Genomic DNA, 25,725 nt, shown 5'->3' on the forward strand with positions numbered 1-25,725 from the left:
TTCTGTTTCCCTGTGCAGGGCCGGGATCCCTTCAGGTGCTGGGGCTGTGCCAGGTTGTGCCAGGCAGAAGGGCTGGGCCGACTGCTGCTCTGCTGCTCCCAGCAGGGCTCCCAGCCATGCTTCCCAGCTGGTTCGTACCATGTCAGCAGCGTGAGGCTCAGCAGCTCTGACACTAGAAGCTGCAAAGATAGGTTCTGGTGACAGCCATGGGAAGGCAGAGATGAGTGCTTCACAGGGGATATAAATGCAATATTATTTAAGAAAATAACCAGTCATAATTGGGCCTCTGTCACTTTAAACTTTAATGGTAATAGTAGCACTGGAACTTCAAATTACAGCTTTCAGTGGCTTCACGCTGCATCTCTCAATTACTCTTCGCAAGTCCATTCACGGAGCACGTGTGCTGTGACATTGACACAGCCGTGCAAATCGAAACTCAAGCCCCGCAGCCAGGCTGTGAGGTCCTGCCTCACTGTGAAACCAGAGGAACCTGAGGTAAGGCTCCGCTGCTGGGTCTGAACACATCCTGGACACACCGAGCAAAAATGCAGTGTGTCTGGCACTTGGGTGGCCTCCATCCCACTCACTCCCTTCCCACAGCATCTGCTGGGAATGGCTCCTGTAGGCAAGGCTTGTGCTACAGTGGTAAGACAGCTGGTCCAGAGGCAGCCGTGGCAGAGGGGAGGTGATCTCCATAGTCCTGTTGCTGTCACTGCTGCGATGGCTGCTGAGGTTGCTGCTGGGAGAGCAAGGCATCTAGTGGCTGGGATTCAAGGTGGTATGGGGAAGGATTTTACCTCAAAGACAGCATAACTAAATGCAGAGCCACCACAAGGTGGGAAGGTTTTGGGTGTGTCTCCTTCTGGTGTAAAATAAGTCCCTATGAAGGATTTTTGCTGGTGTTGTTACTGCAAGCTGTGTTTTATTTGACCTGTTATGTGGGGTGTGAGCACCTGTGTGTGCTGTAGTACAACCAGTGCCCAGGGCCCCACCAGCAGCCTGCAGGCAAGGCAAGACTGGAAAGGGAAATTCTCACTTCCACGTAACACAGAAATGTGATTTTGAACCCTAGAATGGAAGACAGTCCCAAAAGTATTGCTGTGAAAGGGGTTGTGGGAGCAACCAATTTTGCAAATACACGGGGCTGCTGGTAAGGAAGAATTTCCGTGGAAAAGGCGAGGTGCTTTGTGCCGGCTGCCACCTACAGTGATGGGAGCGAGAAGTGGCTGAGCCTGCAGTTTACAATAACTGGGTGGGAACAAGAGACAACTTTGTCCTTCCAGTAACCCTGTCCGGATAAGCGCAAATCTGCATACGGTAGCTTAAAACCAGCTCAGACAGGGCTCCTATCTACTCCCCCTTCTAGCCTGGATGAAAAGCATGGGGATGGAGGTCACATAAACTCACTCTGTTCATGCAGTTCAGACCGATTTGCATAATCCAAGCTTTCATTTTAAACAAATTAAGTGCCTGGCACTTTATGGTTGTGAAGAAACCTCCCCGAGGTGTGAGTGAAGTATGGAGCCACTGAAAGCAGAGACCACTGCAGGTGGAGTGGGAAATGGCAGTGCAGAGGCATGAATGCTTCATAATGTAAACAGAAGTGTAAGAGATGGGAAATTTTTCACATTTTATTAAATCAGACTTTTACAGTAGTTGTTGAAAGCAAAAAACACTGAATTATATTTAGATAATCGTTCCATAAATAATGTGTGTTTTCACAGCAGTCACAAAGTCTGGAATTTATGTGCTAATTACAAACCCCAAATCATCTCTGCACAGATTTGCAATTAAAACTGAAATATTTTCATATACAATGTGAGCCCTGTATTCATAGCAACAGCTAAGAGACATGCTGGTTACAGTTTGCTCAGTAAATCTGAATATTTTATGTTTGAACACAATTGTTTCACTATTGTTGTCCCTACACTCAGTATTTTAAAAGCCGAAGAGTTTAGAGCCGATTGCCACATCATGAATTGCTATTCTTTTCAGAGAAAGAAAAATATATATATATATATTCTCTATATAGTAGTGCATATAGCATAACAATCTAAGGGAACAAACAATTACTGAAAGACACAGAGAAAGCAAAATTCCAGTGTATGGTTATCTTCTTAATAAATATTGTAAAAACACATACTTTTAAAACCCTGCAGTGACAGCAAAGTGCAGGAAGAATTCAGAATTAGGAAGAACGTTGAATAATTCAGTAGCTTGTTATGTGATTAGATCTGATTGGCCCACGCTAAGATGCTGCCCATAAAAATGATTTCCCATGGTAGTGTTGGTCGAGGGGTGGGGGGTTTATGATGTCCATAAAATGGGAGAACAAGGCTTACTGGAACTAATAATATCATGGCTGCGCAGAATGATTGATGATCTTTAAAAAGGCCCAGATTGGTTTCATCTTTCTTCAGATTTTATCACTCACTCTTTCTTAGTCACGTGCAATCACTAAGGCCAAGAGAGGTAACAAGTGTTTGATGTATGATACTTGAGCCACTTTTGTCAGAACTGCATTTATTTTAAACTGCTTTTGTATTTGATACTCCCAACATGTAGATGTTCTTTATGTTTATTTTTTCTCCAGCTGATGAGAACAGGCACTCCTGGGGTTGGGTCAAGAGGTAACCCAAGCTCGCCTTAGAGCAGCAGTGCCAAAAATCACAGTAAAAATTAAACAGATCCTCCTCCTTGCACTGGGACCATTTCCATTACTGATTAAATGGATAAAGAGCTGTACAGGACTGACATCTTCTTGGGAGAACCTCATATTCCTTATTATTTGCAGTATGTGCACACCTTTCAGAATGCTACTTACACTTCTTGGAATATATTATCTGTTTCAATTCGCTCCATCCCTCACAATCTGCAGAGAGCCACAAAAGCTTCTTTTGTGCCAGAAAAAAATTTCAGATGAATAGTAAAAAAAAAAAAAAAAAAAGGAAAAAAAAATCTTAATTTAACCAATTGGGAAAAAAGGGTTCTTTCCACTTGTTTCTGAAAGCATGCACATCTCCTCAAATACTACAAACCAAGCCAGATATCTTAATCATTTGTTGGAAACATTCTTATCAGTACCTTATTCATAAAGATTGCAGATGTGTGAGCTGAAAAATGTTTGACAGGGTCCCAGAGGAGAAAGAAAGAGTATTAAAGGGTTGATCAAATAGCAATGTATTGGAGTCCTGTTCATTTGGAGAATGCCCCCTTATCCCCACTTATTCTAGCTGGAAGAACAACAGATAAATCAATGTGAAGCCAGGTTCCCGAGACCTTCTGCCGGAACACGGGTGTGTTTGTTTGCACAGGTATGACCACAAAACCGTGTGCAAGATCCACACCACACGTGTGCACAGCTGCGCCTGGTGCACAGGTCCTCTCACTCACGGTGACTTTGCCTCGTGTAGAGTTTAACGGTTTTCTGTTTTGACAATTTAAACACTGTCTCAACACCGTTTAACAAAATCAAGAGCAGTTCCTGGCAATTTCTGCAGTCAATAGTATTCTCAAACTGGGCAACTCCCCTTGGAATGGGGAGCCATAACAGCAGAGCCTGCGCGAGTGAAAGAGCAAGACAATTCATTAGACGACTCTGCAGCAGCTAAAAGTGGCGGGGGATGTCAGCCCGTGCTCCTGTGCTTCAATACTAATGAGAGTCATTGCATATTCATAACCCTAAATACAGTCAGCTTCTGATAAAAACTTTTGTCATCGGAGCTTCACAGCGCGAGCAGAGCGTCGTGCTCCTGGTGTCGTGGCACTTCCGCCAAGTGAGCACCGGAGCAAGATTGATTGTTTTGCAACGCAGCCTGACAGGGAACTAAGAGATACTGCCCCAAGGGTCCTGGAACTAAGCTTAGTTTGATTACAAGGCTACAAGTAATCAAAGAAACAAAAGAGAGGGGGAAGATGGAGAGAAGAATGTTGTTTTGTCTTGTCGGTGGGTTTGGGGCTTGGCTTTTTATTATTTTTTAAAGATAAAGGAGGTTCTGAAGACATAGCTTTCTTTATTGAGTGTTCAGAGTAATTATCTGCTAGGCGTTTAAAACAGTTCATATCAATTTTTATCAGGGAAGAAGAAGAACAGTAGGCGCTAGCAAACTTGTTCCCGTGTTGTAGGAACAGTGCTGCATGTCTTAATAGATACAAATCTCTAAAACTGTATGAAGTTTCACGTCAATATGAATAGCAAAGATTAGTGAACTCAACCTGTCAGATATTAAAATCAGCTCTGCCAAGTGTTGTGCTACCCAGAATTCACTTCTTGCAGGTTTCTTTTCATTTTTGTTGTCAGTTCCTTCTTCTTCTCATCATTGTTGCTATTTTTATTATTAGTTTTGAGAAACTACCTATCTATTTTCCTGGCAGTCAAATCCTGAAGGCGCACGGCTCTGCTAGCCTTTGACCTTGCGATACCTGTCTGCTGGGGCAGCTGTTAGCATCCCCTGGAGTCAAAGAAGAGAAACGTATGTTTCAGCACCCACTTTGAAAAAGCCTTGAGCATTTTCTCACTCATAATGATGTCTTCAGCTGGAATGCCAGCACATTTCCACATCTTTCTGACAGGCAAGCAGACTATAAAATATACATAAAATTAAATAAAACAGGACATTAACACAAAGGTTTCAAAATCTGATTACAGTGCAGGGTTGGATTTTTTTTTTCCAGCAATTATAAAATCTTGCTTTTGAAAAAAAAAACAAAAAACTGCATGGCTCAAGAGAAATCATGAAGGATTAAGGACAGGGATGTTTCTCTAAACTGTTAAATATCTCAGTCATATGTATACAAGCTTTGAAAATAGAGAAATCTTGTAGTTATGATTGATTGAGGTAACTGATTATCCACAGATATTTTAAGTGTTGAGACATTAAATTGTCAGCCATATCAGTTTGATTGCAGTAAAACATGAAAACATTGACTTTTGTCTAGTTAGAGAAATTTATTTTTCCCAGAATGACAATCCTTTAAGTAGAAACCAGGCATCTTGCCAGCTCTCCATGTCATACATTGAAATTTGCAAATGCAACCCATATTTTCAAATGTTTTTCAGGGTTCAATGAATGGTGCATAGGTCTTTGGCAAATAGTCTTGTAATAAACAGATTTCCGTATACTGCTTCAATCCTCCTTAAGCCTGGTGTAGACTAGTATTTATTCATTATGAATAAATGAATGGCATAGACAGTGGTTTGCATTCAAGGTGTATATATATTCAGAGCTCTTCGCTTATGTAAAACATTTCTCTAAAAGAAACAGTAACCTTCCTTGGACTGAAGCTATAGGAACAAGTTTGATTAATATGTTTTACAAGCCTGAAGTAAATGCTCATCATAACTGTCAGCAAGCTGACAGCTTTCAAAAAAGAGCCTTTGTTCCCGGAATGAGTAATTTGTGTGATCTTCTTTAAGATACTACATTCAAAACCTTAGAGGAAGAAGGTGTTACATTCAAGTGAATTCTACTCAAAACGTGATTGCTGTTAAGTCTGCTTTGTATTCCAGATCCTTGATACACACACCATATTTGACAGGATAGCAGCTTTTTTATTATTATTATTTGTTGTTCTTACTTGTCAGAACACCTGTGCTTTCTCATTAAGCAGAGATGTACTCATGGAGTTTTGTATCTACGCACATGGGAGAGCCAGCTACCTGATGCCATGCCTCACTTCTGTGTTTGTTTGGGTTTTTATAAGTAAACCCCAGGAATGAGAAATTATGGGATGCCTTAAAAATTACACTTGAATGACTGAAAGTGTAAGTGGGCCAAAAGCTGGAAGAACAGGGAGAGATGATGAAGCCATACCTTAAGAAGCAAAGGGGACTGTTCCCTCTTCTCTTCAGTGTTAAACGTTTCTCCTAACTGGGCTAGTAAAACATCTGCCACAGAGAACTAGGCAGTGGCATGTTGTGTCTCCAGTGGTAACAGGCAAGTACTTCAAGAACATGTCAGATGCTGAAAAATGAAACTGAGCTTACCTATTAGTGTGGGAAAATATTTCCTTCCTGACCTCTTCAGGCACAAAGGTTACCATACAGCATGAACTATTGGGTTTGATTACTTTTAGACAGCCACACTTTGCTCTCAGTTGTATAATTTTGAAGCTGGAAAAGAGCATTCTGCTTAAATAGTCACATATTTATCTGTTTATGTGAAAGTAGCAGCAGTGAATAATAACAAAGAACTAATCCAATCCTTTTAAAAAATCCATTCAAAATATTTGACAGAGTGATGGTGCATTCCATAGTTTTATTTCAAGCCAGATAGGGGAATTAATCTCTATTTCTGTCTAGCCGTGTACCCTTCTCTTTTTTGTCTGTGGGTCCACATGCAGGAGAGGAGGTGCCCATTGTTTTTTTTGCCTACCTCCACACAAACAGCCCTTTCTTTTGCAGACTTTGTATGGATCCAAGGTGAAAGGTAGTTTTCCCGTTGATGTCAGCTAGCCTCAGACCAAGGACCATCTGGTTTGCAATCTGGCACGCTAGCTAAGACCTATGTTTTTCCCAAAGTGATGTGAGTGAACCTGGGTGTTCTCTTACACACAACAGGATGTGTTAATATAGCAGTATGATGCAAATGCCTGTGTTATTTATAGGCTTTGAGCACCAAAAAAAATGTTATTTAATTGCTGGTTGAGTTCAGCTATTGCTATCCTTTTAAATATGAGATTCCCTAAACAAAGGCTACCTTAGCTGCTCTTCGCAAGCAGATCTTGCACGGGTCTCCACTGGCACTATTAACACCTTCGTGGTCTCAGGGGTCTGCTCCCATGGGACAAACCAGGAAAGCTGAGCTCAAATGCAGGAGCAGAGAGCCCTGGCTTGGGCATGGGCAGTCAGACATTACTTGCTTGGTGTGGGGCTGCACGTGGAGCTGATGGTGATGGTCAGAGCTCAGCAGCCATCTCGGCTCCCCCAGCAGCCTTCCACAGGCCAAACTGATTCCACAGCCTGTTGAAACAATTCATTGCCAATGGCTAGCACTTACCTTCTCCTTCCCAGTCAGCTGTATGGGCATGTCTAGAGGAACACAGTGGAGATGGTTATCCATCCTAACCTCATACAATTTCGATTGCCCTTCCTACTGGGGGGACTGGATCGATGCACTACAAAGAATAAAACTTTAATCCACAGTAAGAATTCCTTTCTATACAAAAATTTATTTCCTAACACGGTCTCCTTGAATTGTCCTTATCACGAGATTTCTGAAAGTCCAGAGCTCTTTTGTTCCTGGCTCACCTTCACCTCTTATGCATTAATTCAGCTCCCGTTTGCAGAAGCTGCTGGTTTGGTCCTTCCAGGTTGTTGTCCGCCAAGTTCTGACTATCTTTAGAAGAACTGATCAGCTTTCTCAGCATTAAAATGAACCTGGAATTTCACACCTTTTTTCAAAAGAAACCCCAAAACCCTGAAGTTAACTGTATAAATGCCTTTCAACAATAAGAAGGGTGATTTAGCAGGGGGATGCTGTATATTGTTATTATTGTTACTATCTTTAAAAGACAATGTGTATGCCCATCTGTACATACTGCACTTAATAAATTTCTAGCTTCAGAATTTTAGAGGGAGATATTTTGTCCTGGTAATTTGTTCTAACTGAATCCCTCAAATTCCTCCATTGTTTTTATGCCATACATCGGTCTGTTAAGACCATATTTTTGTTTCCTGTGAAAATTGACCTTGGAATCCAATTTAAAAACAAAAATTCATTAAAATACTGAGGGAGCTGATTCACTAGAAAAAGGTTAAATTCTGAGTCTTGGTAAGTGTTGACCATAAGGAGATGTGATAAAAATCTAAACATTTGAGGGCTTTAAACAGTAATCATAGGGAAAATCACTGGGTTTGTCATTAAAATATTTTTTTCTGATGTGTCTATCTTATCAGAGAAATTTGTCTCAGAATTTCAAACACTGTGCTGTGGTAACAGCTGTTAATTTTGAATCTTTAATGACTACCAATTTAAGACCATCAAATGAGATGATGTAATGAAAAATAGAGGGTAATATCTTGAAATTTTATTTCAAATCATAATCTGCTGAATTATGCTGCAGCATCCCAGATTAATTTGTGGAACCCCTATTAACTAGATGAAATCCCAGTGAAATGCATGGTAAAAAAGAGGCTTCCTTGAACACTGGTATTAATGAAGTGGAGAAAAAAAGAAATGAAGGAACATAGAAGTTCAGTTTCCGACTTGGCTCTCCCCTCTCTTTAGCACATGTTAATGTCTACACATGTACCTCTTGTGCTTGTAATTAATTTAATAATATGATATCTGTTTTGGAGATCTCTGGCTATTTTTGTTTCTCATGGCTTCTTTGATCTTTCATTCCTAGCTGCTTTCGGCCTGTCAGAGTGTATGCTCTAATCTATTTATGTTACCTGGCAGAGTTTCAACTCCAAAGTTTCTTTGAGTTCTTGAGGTCCCTCCTTAACTTTATACTTTCCTAAACTGAAATTAAAATAAATAAATCTGAAGCAGGATTGTTTCCAACTGCTTCAGGGGAAACATGAAGGCATAGGAGTTACAACCAGTTTAGCCCGCATGAATGTCCCTCATTTGGTTTAAAAACAAAAAGTTTACAGGAAAGGTGGACCCAAGCAAGTAATCACAGTTAAACTTGTTGTAAAGCCATGTAATAGCTTCAAGCGTATTCAAGTGATTGCAGATTTATTTCCTATTTTACTATTTATTCCTGTATACTCTGTATTTTATTATTTAGGCAAGGAATACCCTGTGCTGTCCTCATTTTCTTTACTTGTCATGACATAATGTGAACTACTTGGTGCTGTGAAAGGGTTAATCACCACCAAATAGCATACCTCTCAATTAAATAGGCATTAGCAAAATGCTACCATTAAACCAAACCACATTTTGATTAATAGTCCTAAAGAGCTTTCCTTCTCAGGCTCAGTGGTCCAGAGTGCGCCATGACTTGATGTGCAGATCAGGTCTCTCCTGGGGTTTCCATCACCCAGCGGCCCCCCAAACCTGCTGCAGCCTCTGCACCACGGGGAAGCTTGGGCATCCTTTTAGGAGGTTATACTTGGTTTTGGTCATCCTTTTAGGAGGATATATTTGTGAGGAGCTACAACTTATACAGCACATTTCTGAATATATAATCGTTAAACAGCAGCTTGTTATTATTTGTCAGAGGCAATGTATTCTAGCTGTACGCTGTCTGTGTTGGTAAGAATAAGCACACAGCTCTGAGAGCAGAGGCATGTTGGTTTCCCCAAGCGCTGCAGTCAAGGCATAGTTTGCAGCATCCTTTTATCAGGTTTTCTTACCTAGTGTCTGAAAATGTGGAGTCTGTCTGCTCCCTGCCCATTTTGCTCCTGCAGCTTCCAGGTCTGCGATCCCAGTCACCTAAACCAAAGATGTGCAAGAGGCAAAGAGCTTCTGTGGCCTCCAAGGGTTTCTTGTTTGACTATGCTCCAGCCAGGCATTGTCTGGCCCTGCATTATCCCATGCTAGTAGGACAGACTGTCAGATTCTCTTAGCTGAAGCTGAACGTTCAACCAAATTGTCAAAAAACATAAAAATTAAAAAATGGACATTTCAACCCGCTGGAATAGGTCTCTGATTCCTCTCCTTAACAGTTCTTTTTGTTTGTTTGTTTGTTTGAAAAATGTAAATCATCATCATTAGACTTGGAAAGTACAAATTTAATTACTTTTTTTTTGAACAAAAATCAAAATGACATATGTTGCGAATTGAATCCTTTTTATCCTGAATTTTCTGCAATCAGTTGTGTCAATGTTGAAATACGTAATAAATTTCAATACTTTCCTACATATAGTACTTTCTCACGTATAGTACCATCAATTATTTTCTACCCCAAAAGTCGTCATATTTTTTATGATGAATAATAATTTTTAAGATAAATATTTATTTAAAACAAAGGTTCTAATTCATCAGACAGGATATATTTTTGTAGTTTTAAAACACAAACGTGAACTTGAAAAAAGTTAGAAAGCCTAGCTGGTTCCTACGCAATAACTCTTTTTTAGGTATAAAGCTGAGGTAAGAATAATTCTTCCCTCTGTAAACATTTTCTGGTTTAGTACTATGGATTTTTTGCCATTTTTTTTTTTTTTGCACTTTGGAATTCTAGCTTTTATTTATTTATTCATTTATTTATATTATTATCATGCTAGCTGTGTGTACAAATGAAAAGTTAAATAATATTACAGAGTGTAATTTTCAGAATTAAAAATGGTTACTTTTATTTTTTTTCCTTTATTCTTTTCCTTTCCAGACTGCAGAGCAGAAATCATACAAGCCTTTCAGGAGCCAGAATGCAGCCTCTCCTTTCCCTCATCTCTGTTTTGACCTCTGCAGAAACAACCCTACTGCCCATGGATTATTTTCTTTGCTATGGTTTTGTACCTGCCGCCAGTACCGTGGCATAGCAAGCAGAGCAGGCAGGCATACAGCCCAGGTATTGATTGGCACAGGCAGTTAACCATTTGCTAATAAATGGATAGTTTGTATGGCATTTTACAGTTAGCTTGTGTTTTTGTAAATATTTATATACATTATCCATGTAGTGTTCTGTGTGTGTCCTTGTGTGTGCGTGAAATATATAAAGGTTATTTATGGTCTGTGCCAAAAGGTTATAGACGAATTCAATTTATGGAGAGAGATCACTATTCCCTTGTGATTGTGGCAGTAGTTGTTTCTCAAGTGTTTCTAAAAAAAAAAAAAAAAAAAAGTGCAGGCAGGTCTTAGTCCATTCAGTGCTCACCAAAAACGATGGCTTTTAAGCTCCTTCCCGTGGCCCTGTAAGCTAAACAAGGTCATCTGGCACGAAAGCAGACTAGGAAAATGTGTTATTAAGGGGAAGTAGCTTTCACTTGAAGACCACAAATAGCACCACAACTGCATGGAAAACAATCAGCAAGGGTGAGAAAGCCCCACAGGGAAAGGGTTACAGAGAGATTGTGTTTTGCTCTGTGTAGCACAGCGTATTGTGAAGTGGGGAATGACTCTGTCTGGTGTCTGAAAGTGAGAAGAAAATGGTGGGGCTTTTCCTACACAGGAGGAATTAATTTCCCTTCTATCCAGAGAGGGAAGGACGGGCAGTCCCTCAGTGTATCCCATAAGTGGTAAGATACAGGAAAAAATCACCTGGAAACCTGCAAGTTTTTTGTTATCCTCTGCTGCTGCTGTAAGTTCTCCATGACTGCATACCGTGTCCTGACACCTGTGGTCTGACAACCACGTTTTTAGAGGGATGGAGAAGAATTTGGTTCACCCAGCATTTTCCTGCCCCAGGGCTAGTCCCTGGGGTGCACCCACGGTCCAGGCAGAAGGGTTGTTGGGTGATACGCAGTCACCTGGCAGCACAGTGTGACATCAGGTCCTATGGTGAGTATAATCATCAATCTAGGGAAGAGAAGTAATTATTTTTTTCCCAAATGATTTTCTTTCCACTCATTCACTATGCCAGAAAAATAACAAACCCATCAGCGGACTATCAAACACCATTTTAATATCTTTGATATCCATCAGTGAAAGCAAATATGAATGTAACCCATAATTGTACATGTTGTACTAGATGTCTGGAAAGATAATCTTTACCAAGATACAGACAAAGCCTTTTCTGCTCATTTTTCTGGCCCATTCCAGAAACTTTGTGTTTGCATCAAATTATATTCTACTACCCTTCGTGACAGGTCAACTGTGCTAATACAATTTTCACTTTAAAAGTTGCTTGTGAAGAAATATAATAATGTTTTCTGAGTATTTTTTCACTAAATATCAGTAAGTCTTCTGTAGGACACACTAGCAGCCTCTTGGTTTGTTACTGCAAATTTTGTTTATTGAATGTATTAAAGTATAGAGGAGTATGATCTATTTTGGAATCACTTGTTAATTAGTGTATAATTAGGATTTTAACAATATTTTTACATTAGTCTTTAAAAATTCAGGCTCTTTAATTATATTTTATAACACTTATTCTTCCAAAAAACATTTAAGTGAAGCAATGTTATAGTGATTCTTTTTATTTTATAATCAAGACACGTGCTTTTAACTAGCCTGCTACCTCATCTGTTGCAAGCAATTACAGATTATGCAACTGCTTAGAGTATTTACATAAGCTGTTCAGACACAGTAAACAACCAGAAAAAAAAAATAAATAATATCAGATTAAATCTTGAAGTTATTAATTCATTTTTAGTTGGTACATATATGTATAAACATTCAGGACCGTGATTGCAAAGGGTAGGTGATGACCTCAAGATTCAGTCTAATGTTAATAGATTTTGTCTTAGGTTTCTTATTTGCAGTTAGGCATTAAATGATCCCATCATCAATTAATCTGAATGTTTGCTTTAAACTGTTCTCTTCTGACTGAGGTTTGGAGATACTTTCTTGAACTACAGATATTTTAATGGTTTAATCTCATCATAAGTATTAAGTGTAACTTGACAATAAGGATTATCAGACTGATATTAATAAACTTAATTTGCTGAAAAAATATAAGGACATCTCTTCTAATTAGAGCATGAGTTCATCAAGGGGAAAAACTAACTCACTACAAGGGGAAAAACTAACTCACTACACGTGGGAAAATTCCTGTTCAATGTAGTTTTGTCTGAGTAAGAAGAGAATAGAGATTTGGCTGTGGCAAATATAGCACCCAGCAAAATGATGTCGTTTCCTGGTGCCACAATCAGACCAGTTACTATCAAGCACAGTGCTTCATCCTAAATTAACTTTACCATAGCATGTTAATATTTATAAGCTATCAGTGCCCAATGTGTCCTAACTGTAAAAAATTGAACAAAAACTTGGCTACAATAAGTCAGCTTCCTTTTTCTTTCTTTTTTTTTTTTATTTTTTTATTTTTTTTTTTTATTATTTTGCAAAGGTTGTCCAGGCTGTCTGTATGTCACCTAGCAGATCCATAAGTGATCAAATCAGGAGAAGTGGGAATTTTTTTGCCCTGAAGTTCATGCAATAAATTATTATTCAAAATGTGCACAAGAGCAGAGATCTTCCACCAAAGAGTCTCAAAGATGAGAGATGTGGGTTGGTAGCAGGTCAAAAAAATTCCTCATCAGAAGGCCCCAAGGATAAGTTTTGTAATAGAAGCTCTAAATTTATTTGATGACCACTGTCTATCACTATGCGTTTCAGTTATCCCAGAGGTTAACACCAGGGAATTTTATTACAAAATGTCATTAGTAATTTATATCACTGATGTGAGTTTGAATTTAAAAAAAAAAAAAAGGTATTCTTGGATAGTTTTGTTTGTTTGGCATACAAGCAGTATGTAAAGATCATACCATGTTTCAACTTTGGTTACTTTGACAAATAAATTTTCAGACTGCAGGTGGATTGCAAAGAGATTTTGGCAGTGTATTCAACATATTGAGAAAAACCATTTTTCCCACTAATATTTTCCATTCCAAGTCAGTAGCATGCCAACGTTTGTAGTGACTGTCACAAAAATGCAGGGAATAGGCAGATGAGAGATCATTTAGAAATCAAACCGTATAAAAAATTGGATTAAAATGCATTGTATATGAGGCCAGTTGCCTATTGTTCCTCCCATTACACAGCCACTGCAAAGCGGGTTTGGAATTACCAAAGCCGAACTTTGGTAATTTCTATGTCAACATGGTTATAATGAGTAATAGCTATGTCAACATGGACAGTTTATCCTGCTCCCAAACCCCAAACCGCCTGCGGCCCCACCCAGATGTCTCTTGGATCTTCCAAATATGAAACTGATGTTTGAGCTCTGTCCCTGGGCGAGCGTTGGCTGGTCCTCAAGATCCGAGCCCTTGTGCTCAGCGTGGTGTCCCGTGGCCGTCAGAAACCACCAGGACTCATGTCCAGCCAAAGCAAGCCTATCGCCGCCACTGAGAAATGGTGTGTTGCCATTTCTTCTGGACAAGCAGCTAAACTGTTTGCAAACTGTTCTCTCTTGGTATCTGATGTGGAAGCAGTCCTGGCACGGCCAGAGCATCCAGCTGCTGTCACTGGACTTTCCCTGCCTCCCCTCCCCCCTGCCGGTACAGGCAGTGAAGGGCACAGCTCTTGAGCAGCATAGTTTCCACAAAAATTATGCTCATGTTCCGCAACAGTACTGTAGACTAACCTTTTTCCTAAAAGTTTTTTTCATTTTAAAATATCTCATATATATGTATACAAGTAGAAGAGATCATATATATATATACACACACGTAATCACTATGACTAAAAAAAGTAGGAAATCACATATATACTTGTATATGTGTGTACATCTGTGTATGACATCTCCTAATTTTAAAGTACTATCAGAAAAGCTTGTCAACATTTTCTGTGGAGATAGAAAAGGGGCTTATTAAAAACTGGAATATCACCTGTTGTCTAGACAGGTACAACACATACTTCAGATGTAAGATTTGGACACAAATTTCTCGTGTGACCCCAGAACTCAATTTCAGTCACTGAAAGGCATGTCACGTAGATATGGCCAGCATATTGCACCCACTCATCATTAATATATGTGACTATAAAGTTGTGGAGCAATAGGGAATTAGTTCCAATGAGCTTGATAAAAATCCAGGGAGGGGGAAAAAATATCATGTCTTGTTTACAGAGCCCTGAGATACGCAAGTCTTTTATAACTTCAAATGTTCTGTGACATGCCAGTATGAAACAAAAGAGCTCCAGTACAGCCAAGAGGAAAGTATACAACATGAATAAAAACATATGGAGACATTTAGAAACAAGCTATAATTTGTCTTCTACAAACCCCTAAACATACACTCTCCTGTTCTTCCTGCAAGGAAAGGGTGGTTCTGGGTTTCCTCTCCAGATGGAGAGCTCAGCAGCGTATTCCCATTCCAGAACTTCTTCCAAAACTGCTGCGTTTTCCTGCTTTCTCTAACACCTGCTCCAAAATATTTCACACTTGTTCTGTCTTGCTCGAGGTAGAGGAGGAAAAGGACACCAGCACCACTGTAAGTTGTGCCCAACATTTCCAGAGCAAGCAACCCATACTCACTCTGCCTTAGCTGCAGAAGAGTGTTTGTTTGGTGGACACCGTCCAGGGAACAGCAACACCAGTACAGGTGCTGATAGCTCATACTCAGTGAGAATAGGTGGACTCACGGGATTCCTCTGGCCAGTCTTTCTTTTATGGTTTTCTCTTTCATGATACGTGATCTTTTGAAGATGGAGTGCTGCTGCTGTCACACAGAAGTAGCCTGTGGCAATGGGTGAAGAGGAGGTTTTCCAAGCCTCACGCAAGGAAATGCATTAAAAATGCAAACCATACTAGCTGTCACATATTTGTGTGTTCAGGTGGCTTATTGGGATGGAGCCTATTGTGACAAAGCAAAATCTATTACATACATCTGTGGTTGTTTAGTGCCATACAGCTCTCATTAAACAAGTTGGCCGAGGTTCTTTTGTCCTTCCAGATTCAGCTTGTTCACACCAACCACAGATCCCAGACTAGGTCCTTCCTTGTCCTGCTCCTTGTCAAGAGCTCAACAGCCTGGAAGCTGTTATAATCCGCCCCAAGTAACAGGGTCTCCAAAGGCCCACAGACAAGCTTGGTATTGCCACAGCTTTATGTCTGGTCTTGTGGGGTCCAAACCACATATCCCAGTGGGGTTTACCTTTAAAACATCCCACAACAGAACAGAATGTTACAAATGCTGAATAAGCTGACTGAGACAGTCCTCCATGGAGCAATCTCAACCATGAGCACCAGGTGGAAACACCATAAGAGGTGTGAGCACAGGGTGTGAGGTGCCCCTTAGGAGCAGCCTCCTCATCTTGAGCCATTAATTCAAGTGTGAATCACAGAAGGTTGCTTCCAGTATTCTGCCAGGAGAGGAGAGTCCCAGCTGCAACTCATGGTGTCCACCTGAAACTAGTAGGCCTATCACAACCGCAGACCATACTGGTCCTTCTTGCCATCTTCTTTTGGCAGCCCCGTATCTGTCTTTCCAAGAGTGGATGCTTAAAAATGGACATTGAATTACAGTACTACAACAGAGTTGCTCCAAAGGTCAAGGATAAAGAAACAGTGTTGGGCATGATATGGGAATGGTTAATAATAGACTAAATAAAACAAAACAAGTTGGCCTCTGTTGCCCTCCAAAACTGAGACAACTGTTGGCAGTAGATTCACCATACTGAGGCACAAATTTCCCAGAGGAGCCCAAGGGCAGTAATCCTGCCTGCTATTAGTGCTGACCTGTACAATGACCTGCCACGTAAAACAGAGCAGCCACACAGCTGCCTGGTGCTCCCCATTTAGATAAGCACTGTGTCCATCCTGATGGCCATTATTTACACATGTCAGCAATGAGGAGTGGATCCATCACATCTACAGGTTAACCCTCCCCATCCCAAAGTGAGGGTCACGGTCTCTGCACAGGGGTTAAAAGACAGTGAGGTGGACATGGGGGTTATTTTAGGATATATGAGGTAAGCTCTTCAGTAAAATACACCAATTTTGGGAAATTAGACTGTGGGGTTATTCCAGTTCTCCTGAAAGATGCCTGTTTCTATATTAGCCACTTCTAGACATTGAGCAAACCTTCATCCCACCAATAAGAAATGTCAGTAGTATTGCATTTTCTATTCACCCTCACATGGAGCAATACAAAAATATAAATGTATATGCCTTTTTTTACAGTGTATATTAGACTCTTCCACCACCCCACAGAAATTATATTCGCTCGGTACAAAAAATTTCAAACAATGGTAATAGCAGGAAAAAAAAATATATCTGTTTTTCTTTTTTTTCTGACTTGGTGTTAACTTAATGATATGTGACATTGCTATCAGTGCAGTGCAATAAAAATGAAATGGTACCCAATGTGCACAGACACTATGGAAATTTCAAATGACAACAGCAACAACAAAAATTATACTTTCCCTTTCCTTTCCCATGCCCTTTGCATTAACGTAAGGATATGTGACTTTGCTATCCATGCACCGCAATAAAAATGAAATTGGTGGCCAATGTGCCCAGACAGAGCCTTCATATAAAACAAAAATAAAATTATATTCCTTTGCATCATGTAAAGGATATATGACGCGAGGCACAAATTTCACTTTACTTCCACATCAGAAATAATATGCCAGCTGAGAACCTATATTTCTTTCTCATCATGAGGGAGAAAAAAAAATGTACTTTGGAACAATTTTTTTTTAATTTCTCTTCATTTTATAAACACTAAAAAATGTGTTTTAAAACAGTTTCTTATATTAGACTCATACTGTGTTTATATGTTTCCTAAATGAATGCTTTTTTGGTAACATGTTTGTGTCTAATGTTATTCATATAAATAAAAATATACAGTCATTTTACAGGATAATAGGCAAACAGACATCTGCATGCAACATTTCCCTCATTAGATGTTATCACGTTAGCATATTTTTATGACTTTGCCGCAAAATACAATGTGCTGGTTTGAAACCTTCTTAAATATAACTTATTATGCATGCTAACAACCCAAATGTTTTAGTTACGCTGAGAGAATTGTTTAATAGAGGAGCAGCTGAGGCTGTGGTAGTGCAAGGCACCCGGTCTGAGGCTGGCCTCTGCTCAACAGGCGAGGGACCGCAGGCTCTGCTGCTGGCAGAGGCAGGTCAAGGGGCCACCAATGTGTGAACGGATGAGCCTATCTGCTGTTTTCAATTACGTTGGGACACATAAAACCCGCAAAACAGAAAACAGGGGGATAGCTTGGACCGTAATTCAGCCTCAGGGGTGCACCATGTATGCCCTGGTGCATCACGGTACCCAAGTATCAGGCACGCCGAGCCACCGGGACCAGAAACTACCGACGATATGTCTTGCACACCAGTCGTCCTGCAGAAGAGATTGCTCGGCTCCCAGCTCTTTCTGAGCTGTGATTGTGAAAACAGAATGAATTCTCCAATCCATTAGTGCTTTCAGCTGGGTTTGATCAAATTGCTGCGCCCTCCGTGCCCAGGCTCTGAAGGATGAATGCATAATTGAGAAATTCTCTCTTCTAAAATATTTCTTAAATCCAACAACAAAAGAGCTTAATCAGAAAGTTACTCCCTTTTCAGGGATAGTTCTGCTGTAGCTGTTTGGATAAAATGGCTGGAAATCAGAGCTACAGACATTTAAATAATCTGTTAAAAAGCTATTACATTTCCCTAATGCTAGCCATTTTTAAATGGCTCTTGGTTTGATTCATGAACAATACATGAACAGTACATGAATCACACGGGCAATTTTTATGAAGTACTTATCCCAAAAGGAATGTCAGACTGGATGAAATCCATTGTAAACTGCAGCATTTTCATATATTTTTTTTAAATAACCTGTGTTAAGGTTCAACTTCTCATAGACCAAAGTTGACACAGAAGTTGGGCCTGCTGCAGAAGATTAAGGAGCCAACAGAGGCTGCAAGATGTCGTACAGATAATTGTTAAGGTCTTGATGCTGTTCAAGTGCTTTGAAGTTCTGTAATGACTTGTTGCATCAGGTTTAATTGAAGTCAAAGCTTGCTACTTAATCATGAGATCCATAAGCACGTAAATATTACTGCTGCTGCCATGCAGTGAATAGCCTTAGTATTAATTAGGAAAAATATGCCTTGCAGTACAGCTCCAGGGATTTGGGAGCTTCTGCGTTCAATGCCACTACCAACAGAATGGGTTTGGGTCTAGAGTTCTTCCATATAGCTCTTCCTCAGTTGTCCCAGCTCTAAGATATAGACTAGATAAACTATTATCCACCTGACTGGGATACTGCAAGGACTAAAACATTCCCTGTAACGTAACAGAATTTCCCATAGTTAAAAGCATTTCAGCATAATGTATAAAATATGTGCATAAAGGCAGTCACCTCATGTTGTCTAACCCATGTGGTGAATGTACCCATACTTCCTATGCACAGCCAACATTTGGGATGATGTTAAAAGAAGGGTTATTGCTAATTGTCATTTTGAAACAAACAATACATTGCCGGTTGAGCAATATGATCAAAATCCAAAGCATTGTTTCAGCTGTGTTATAAAAGAAGTCGGATTATGCAATTCAGTGCCAAAGTGACTTAGATCTGCTTAAAGAACTCTAAATTATGGTAAGTATTTAAACTGATAAGCAGAGATTTAATATGGGCCACAATAGGACTAATGAATAAATATGAGGGGTTTATATTACCTATTTACAATCACATTTAAAAGTAGCACTACAGCTGTTAGTTTATACTCAAGGTACGCTTCGTACCTTGGATGGTAGGCAGCAAAGTGACATATCTACAGAGCCTCTTGCTTGATCTGAAGAACTCCCAGGACACGATTATTCTCAGTTCAGCTATTCATCAAGCTAAAGTTTACCTACTTTTCATGGGTTTGTGGAAAGCTTAACACACATTCTAGCACATGGCAATCTTACAACTGTACTGACAACCACATACCAAAGAGCTGCCCTGGGGAAAAAAATAAATATGTTGTGGTTAGGATCCTAGATTAAGTATAATTCTAGGACACTTTAAATGTTAATGCATCCCAGTTGTGATGCATTTTGGGAAATGATGCTTCTTTTATTGTTTTGAGTTACTCAGGCCCATAATCAGGTCCCTAATATGTTCAACAAAGCATCAGGATACATAAAATATCTTACCGGATAATCCTCTTTGGAATCCACAGTTCAGTTATTAAGTATTCTTTTCACTAATCTCTGTAATCCTCTGTTGATATAGGTCAGTAAAACAGTGGCTAAACCCCGTATGATAAAACTAAGTCTAGGTTTTGATATCATTCCCTTTATATTTTGGTTATATTTTCCCCAGCTGTTCTTATTCCTGAAGGAACTTTACCAGTGCTACAGGTGTCACACTTGGCACTTCCCAGAAACCACAGAGAAGGGTTTTGTGCACGTATGTCAGCCATGAATTGAGATTCATCAGCAAACTCAGGGATATTCACAAAATGTGTGTGAAAGTCAAGACCAGGATTATAAGCTGTTTGGTAACTGGGATGACACTAGTTCACTAGTGTTCGCAGCCACTGGATTAGCAATCAGTGTTAAATTCAGATGCAATGGAAGTTAACAATGCTGGTTTTATATCATCCCAAAAAAAAACCATTGAGTCTGTTTTCCCCTTTTGATTACAGTTCATTTAAGGGAAGAACATTACTGCATGCTTTGAAAATGTTTTATGTGTCTTTGGCTGATAGAACACACAAAACGTTTGAATAGGCCCATTTATTTGAGCAGACGTATTAAATAATACTTTAAATGTGAACATGCATGTCATAAATTTTGTAGTCTCTTTAAAGTAGGATAAATCTGTGTATTTAAAATAGTCTTTCTTCAAAGCCATCTTTTTTTTTTTTTCAAACAGTCATAAAGGAAACTCTGATTTGTGCTGCATGAACAATGCCAGCATCATCATTTTAATGTTATCCATATGGGTTTCTAATAATAGATAAGAGACTACATTTGTATTGTATATCTTAGAGACATTTAAAATCTTGATAAGAAAAGGCTGATTTCATTGGCCCCACAGTTAAAGGAAAGCAGACCCTAATTAAAAGAATTCTGTTCTGAATTAACTAGTTTGACATGTGCTAATTGACAGTTCCTGTGAAATGGTTCTAATTAAAGTCAATATGTCTTTTTCAATTAAAAGGAAATTAAGAATATACTAATATACATTAACAACTTAATCTGCCTTCAATATCCCATACATCAGCTGCTTTTTTTCTAATGTTATTGGAGAACCATCTGACATGCATCTTCTACTGTTTGGTTATGGTATCTCATTATTACTCAACAAGAATGCAAGCGGTAGTGGATATACCCTAGAGCAAGACAATAACCTGCCTGTACCTAATGCGCTCAATTCCTCATCTCTTGTCTGATAAAAGGTAAATCCACCTTTCCACACAGAAGAAAAAATACTTTTCTGTTGAATGGAGATGTCCTTATGAATTGTATACCATGACAGCTATTGACAATTAGTCAGTGAATTCAAACTTTCGATAGAAGATGTAGAAGTGAATGTACTGCTGATCTGTTCTTTCATGATGTGGCCCAAGGAAAGGCAGGGTTTTGACTTTAGAAAGCCATCTCTCCCCATGCTCTGTTTCCAAAGTGAATGCAGGGCAGAGTTCTCTGGTGGGAATGCTTTTAATTGTATATACAAGCAGAAAATAGAAAACATGCCTGCTTGGTAGAGCAGTGCTGAAAACCATCCCATTGTTATTGCTGGAAATGTGACGTGGCTGTTTATAGCCACAAAATTAAGTATTCAAATGTGCAGTTGACTTTTTGCTACCAATTTCATGGCTTTACTGCTACTGACTTTACTAACTAAAAAAGATCCATGAAAAATATCATGCCCCATGCTGATAAACTCCCTATCTTGAACATGTAGGGAACTATGCAGAAAATTAACATCTGTTCATGTGGACTTTGCTATTGATTTTTCATAGATTTTATTTTCTTATTTCGGAAATAATGAAAAACTCAATCAATACATTTTGGGGAGAGTAGAGTCACTGGGGGAACAAGTGGAGTAATTGACTTAAGAGGTAATTAGCTGCTTTAAAAAACCCTCATATAGGCTGTTAAGAACACAATTTCAATTTTATTATAAATTTTGTAATGGAACACTGCTTCAGCTACCAATGTTGAGCCTGCTGAATTTGTCATAGATAATATACTATGTAACCAGATTTGACCAAAGTTACGTTTGCCTCCAGGGGCCTAAAACCATCATTTTTTTTCTTTTAAATCATAGAAAAGGATGTATATTTTTTAAGATGAAAATTCAGTAATAGTCATTTACCTGTGACATTAGGAAGCAAATTAAGTAACAGAGAATATATTTTGGTAGTGCAAAAAACTGAACAAGCTGATAGTGTGGCTTAGTTTCAGAAACCATATAAAATACTCTGGCAGAATTTGAAAGTTGGGTAATATGTTATTTTTTAATTTTTGTTTGAGGTTGTGGGCTTTCCTTCTATTTGCTGAAATTTATATTCATTTTAAGAAGCAACTAATATTCAAAACATTTCATACTATTGGAATAAAATGACCATGTTAAATATTATTGTCTGGCTCTGCTTACAGAAGAAATTCAGCCAGATTTTCAGGACTGTATGGCTGGATTTCACATAGGCAGTCACTTTTGTTTTGCAAAAGCAAATGTCAATGAAAGGTTTAAAACCTTGTCCCAAAGCATTTTTGATTCAGTTTAAAATGGCCCATCCTAAAGCTAAAAACATTGTGCTTGGTCAGCTCTCTCAATACCATGCAGACCATCGGCACAAAGTATTGGGCCCAGCAAGATGCTTCGTCCAAGCATCTTGATTTACAGGCGGGTTGAAGCTTTTTGGCCTATTGTCATGTCACAAATTAAAGGACTTCAGAAAATTCCTTGGCCAGCTCCCCTGGCTTGTTGTGCAATGGGTCCCTGTGATTCCAAAGGAGGATCTTCAGGGCAGGGGAAAAGAATTCAGAGAACCTGAAGAAAAGCAACAGCTGAGATACAGACCTGGGAAATGGCTGCTAGCTTCTACCAGGTGAAGTTAAATACCCATCTCCTTTTGAGGACATAGGGTAATGATAGAGCATGATACATCACTTCAATATGATCTCCTTATTTCATGAAACCAGGTGTTAAGATAATCAGTTCCTAAAAATATCCTTGTCCTAAAAAAAAAAAAAAAAATATGTAATTGATAATTAAAAAAAAAAAATACATTTACAGCACAGACTCAAATTTTACCTTAAATATAATTTTTATTTTAAATGCAAAAATTTCCCAAAAGAAGATGGACTGAACTCCATGGTGCCATATCTTTGTGTCTGCTGTAGTCTTTCAATATATCATAATCTATGCCAGGGACAGTATTTTCAAAGAGCATTTATGTATGCATCTAGGAGCATATATGACTCACAGATGCCACTCTTTTCTCAACATCGGATTTTTAACCATTGCCTCAGTATGGTGCTGGTACAGATGCACCACTGAAGTAAGATGTTAAACATGTCTCTAAATCAGTAAATAAACAAATCTCTGGGAGACTGCAGAAATTCTGACTACTTGTATTCATTAAAATTCCATGGTTCTTTGCACAAGAGGAATGCTAATCCTGGAGCCTAAACTGAGGCCCAAACCCGCAGTCCCTTAAGACATGCTCAAAATAGAGTAAGACTACTTGCAAGGTTCAGTTTAAGGACTGAGGTGACTGCAGTTCACCAGTATTCCGCCTGTCCAAAATGCAGATTATTTTTCCACTGACTGCATTATTCTGTCTTCTCTTCTCTCCTTTCACTGTTGCTTTCCTGTAATCTGCTAAGAGCTTGCCATGTTTCAGCTGTACCTTATGCACAAGTGAGAGGATGAGGATAATGGTATGTGAAACATTCAGAAAACTATTTTCCTCCTACTCCCCTTTCTAAGCCTGTTTCAGTATTTCAAATCCTTGGAACGAAAGTACAAAGAAAGGTGGTAAGAGAATGGGGCATAATTAATAAAACAGTTGCCTTGATTCTGAAAACACTTATGAATGAATTTCACTTGACTCATAAAAGTAGTCATATTAATTTCAAGAAAACCATGTTTGCTGGAGCATGTGATCTCAGTACATTTCCAGGATATGTAGGAATATTCTTCTCATAGTGTAAATATTTAAAGTGAAGATAGTCCTGGTAGCTTGGGAGCACTCCTCACTCACACAACTAGTCTTAAAAGCCAGGGGGTCAGGTAAGAAGAAAAATTCATCCACATAAGGATCCTGCTTTATGTGAATACCTTGCTACAAAATAATCAGTATCAATACTCTCAAGAGAAAATATGTACACATCACTGCATGAACCATAGTAGTAAACTTGTAAATTACCTTCCTGTGGATGAAGGTCTAGATGCTTTTCAGAGAGTCTCACAGCCCTGTAAGTCAAAAACACAATAAGACCCAAGAAAAAAAGAAAAAAAGGAATCCTTTTCCTATCCTGTTCCTATGAACCTTCAAGAACGCAGCTATCTTTGTCTTTGTATAAATAATTAGTGAAGCAGTCTTTCTGTTTATATCCAGCCTAGCTAGATAGAGCTGTTTGTGTAGGGAAGAAACTGCTGTGTTCCCAATGCAAGCCAAGCACATCATATAAATTCTAGAGTCCAAGAAAAAATTTATCTTGGCAACGTGTCTGCTCAAGAAATCAGCATGTGGGACACGGGATGCTGTGGTCCATGTAAAATCCTCTGGTTAGCAAGTCTTTTCCTCAAGTATCTGTCCATCTGTCCACTCTCCCTTCTTCCCTCTCCCTTCGAACAGCACTTACTGTACGTAGTCACATTTTCCTAGCCATGAACGCTGTGTTAGTTATACATCCTCTTAATACATACATTATGGAATGTGTTTGTTTTTGCTGTTAGAACAGATAAACATATTTTCAACCTGTATTTGTTCATGAGCTGAAAAACAAAGTCATGTGGGGTGTTTTTAATATCTTGTTGGCTTCTCTATTGAGAACATTTGGCCCCAGGCAGCTTTCATTTACATACCATGCCCTACATCTTTTCTATTATTGTTAATTGAATATTCACATTTAAGTGTTCCTGATCTTGACCCCCTATTTGTTCTGCACATACTTTTGTACTCAGTGGCATTATTTTAGCTGACATTATTTTTAATATCATCATGCAAATAATTATTTCATTAAAGTCATACCTTTCATTGCCAGGGAAAAGGACTTAAAATCAATAATGCGTCTGCCTTTCCGTATTACATATAGATAAGTAGATTGGTACAGAGAGTAAACATGGCTACAATGGTAAAACAATTTCTGTTTTAACCTCCTACTTTTAAGTATTCAGATTTTTCTGACCTTTACATTCAGATTTTAAAATTTAGAGCTATACTTTGTGGTCTTCACCTTTGTCCAAAGGTGTCCTTGTTAAGTGAACACAAGAAGCTTAACTAGAAAGATTTTCTTTTTTTAACCATAACAAAACTTTAATCCAAAACAACTAGCTGTAGATCACTGGAATATGGCTTGGAACAAGCTTCCAAGAAACTTTCCTTTTACTACAACACAGAAATCTGATTTGGATTCTGTCATAATCCAAATTTTTGACAGCTGTATTCAGATCGCTTTACGTGCACAGCCAGGGAAGACTTCTGAACACACGCATGGGTAGCACTTTTGTTGAAAGGAAAATGGGCAGAAGTGGTGAACGGGTAAGGAGTCCCGTAACTGTATCAATTATCCTTGCACACTTTTTATCACTTGAAGGATCAGAGGAGTTCCTTGTAAATCCAGCAGGAAGAAATCCCACTGTGATGCCCTTCAAAACATTCTGCAGCTCCTGATAGGTATCCAAAAATCTGAAAATTTAGGCATTGAATTGGATTCATGCTACTTGAAATAGTGATTATTCAACCTTTGGGCCTCTGTGGGCAGAATAGTGACTTTCCTTGAGCCAAGGAGAGGCACTCAGTTCTCAGTGGATTTGTTTCAGGATCAGGCAGTCCTGCTCTGACCCGAACAGCTAGTCCTAGACAGGTAGCACATCAGCACTACTTTATGAGCCAAGAGACTGAAGACCCAAGTTTTTCTTCTACCTCCTCCACCTTTTTTTTTTTTTTTTTACACACAGGGAAAATTTGTGCCATTACTCATGCTCTAGAAACTAATTGTCAGATAACATTATTGAAAATCATCTCATGAACAATACGACAGGATACACTTACTCATG

General features: G+C 39.0%; 1 protein-coding gene and 1 long non-coding RNA gene across 2 annotated transcripts in view; both read right to left on the bottom strand.

Annotated features, from left to right (window-relative positions):
* The window catches only part of LOC308185805 (uncharacterized protein), a 103,796-nt gene that overhangs the window by 37,827 nt on the left and 40,244 nt on the right, over positions 1–25,725 (bottom strand). The gene's annotated exons all lie outside the window — the stretch shown is intronic.
* Positions 1,619–25,712, bottom strand: LOC308185806. Its single transcript, XR_013943762.1, has 2 exons — positions 23,870–25,712; positions 1,619–22,676 (listed from the first exon to the last, which is right to left on the bottom strand). It is a non-coding gene; the product is annotated as an uncharacterized lncRNA (long non-coding RNA).

Source organism: Anser brachyrhynchus (assembly GCF_964034855.1).
Source record: "Anser brachyrhynchus genome assembly, chromosome: Z".
NCBI classification, from domain to species: domain Eukaryota; kingdom Metazoa; phylum Chordata; class Aves; order Anseriformes; family Anatidae; genus Anser; species Anser brachyrhynchus.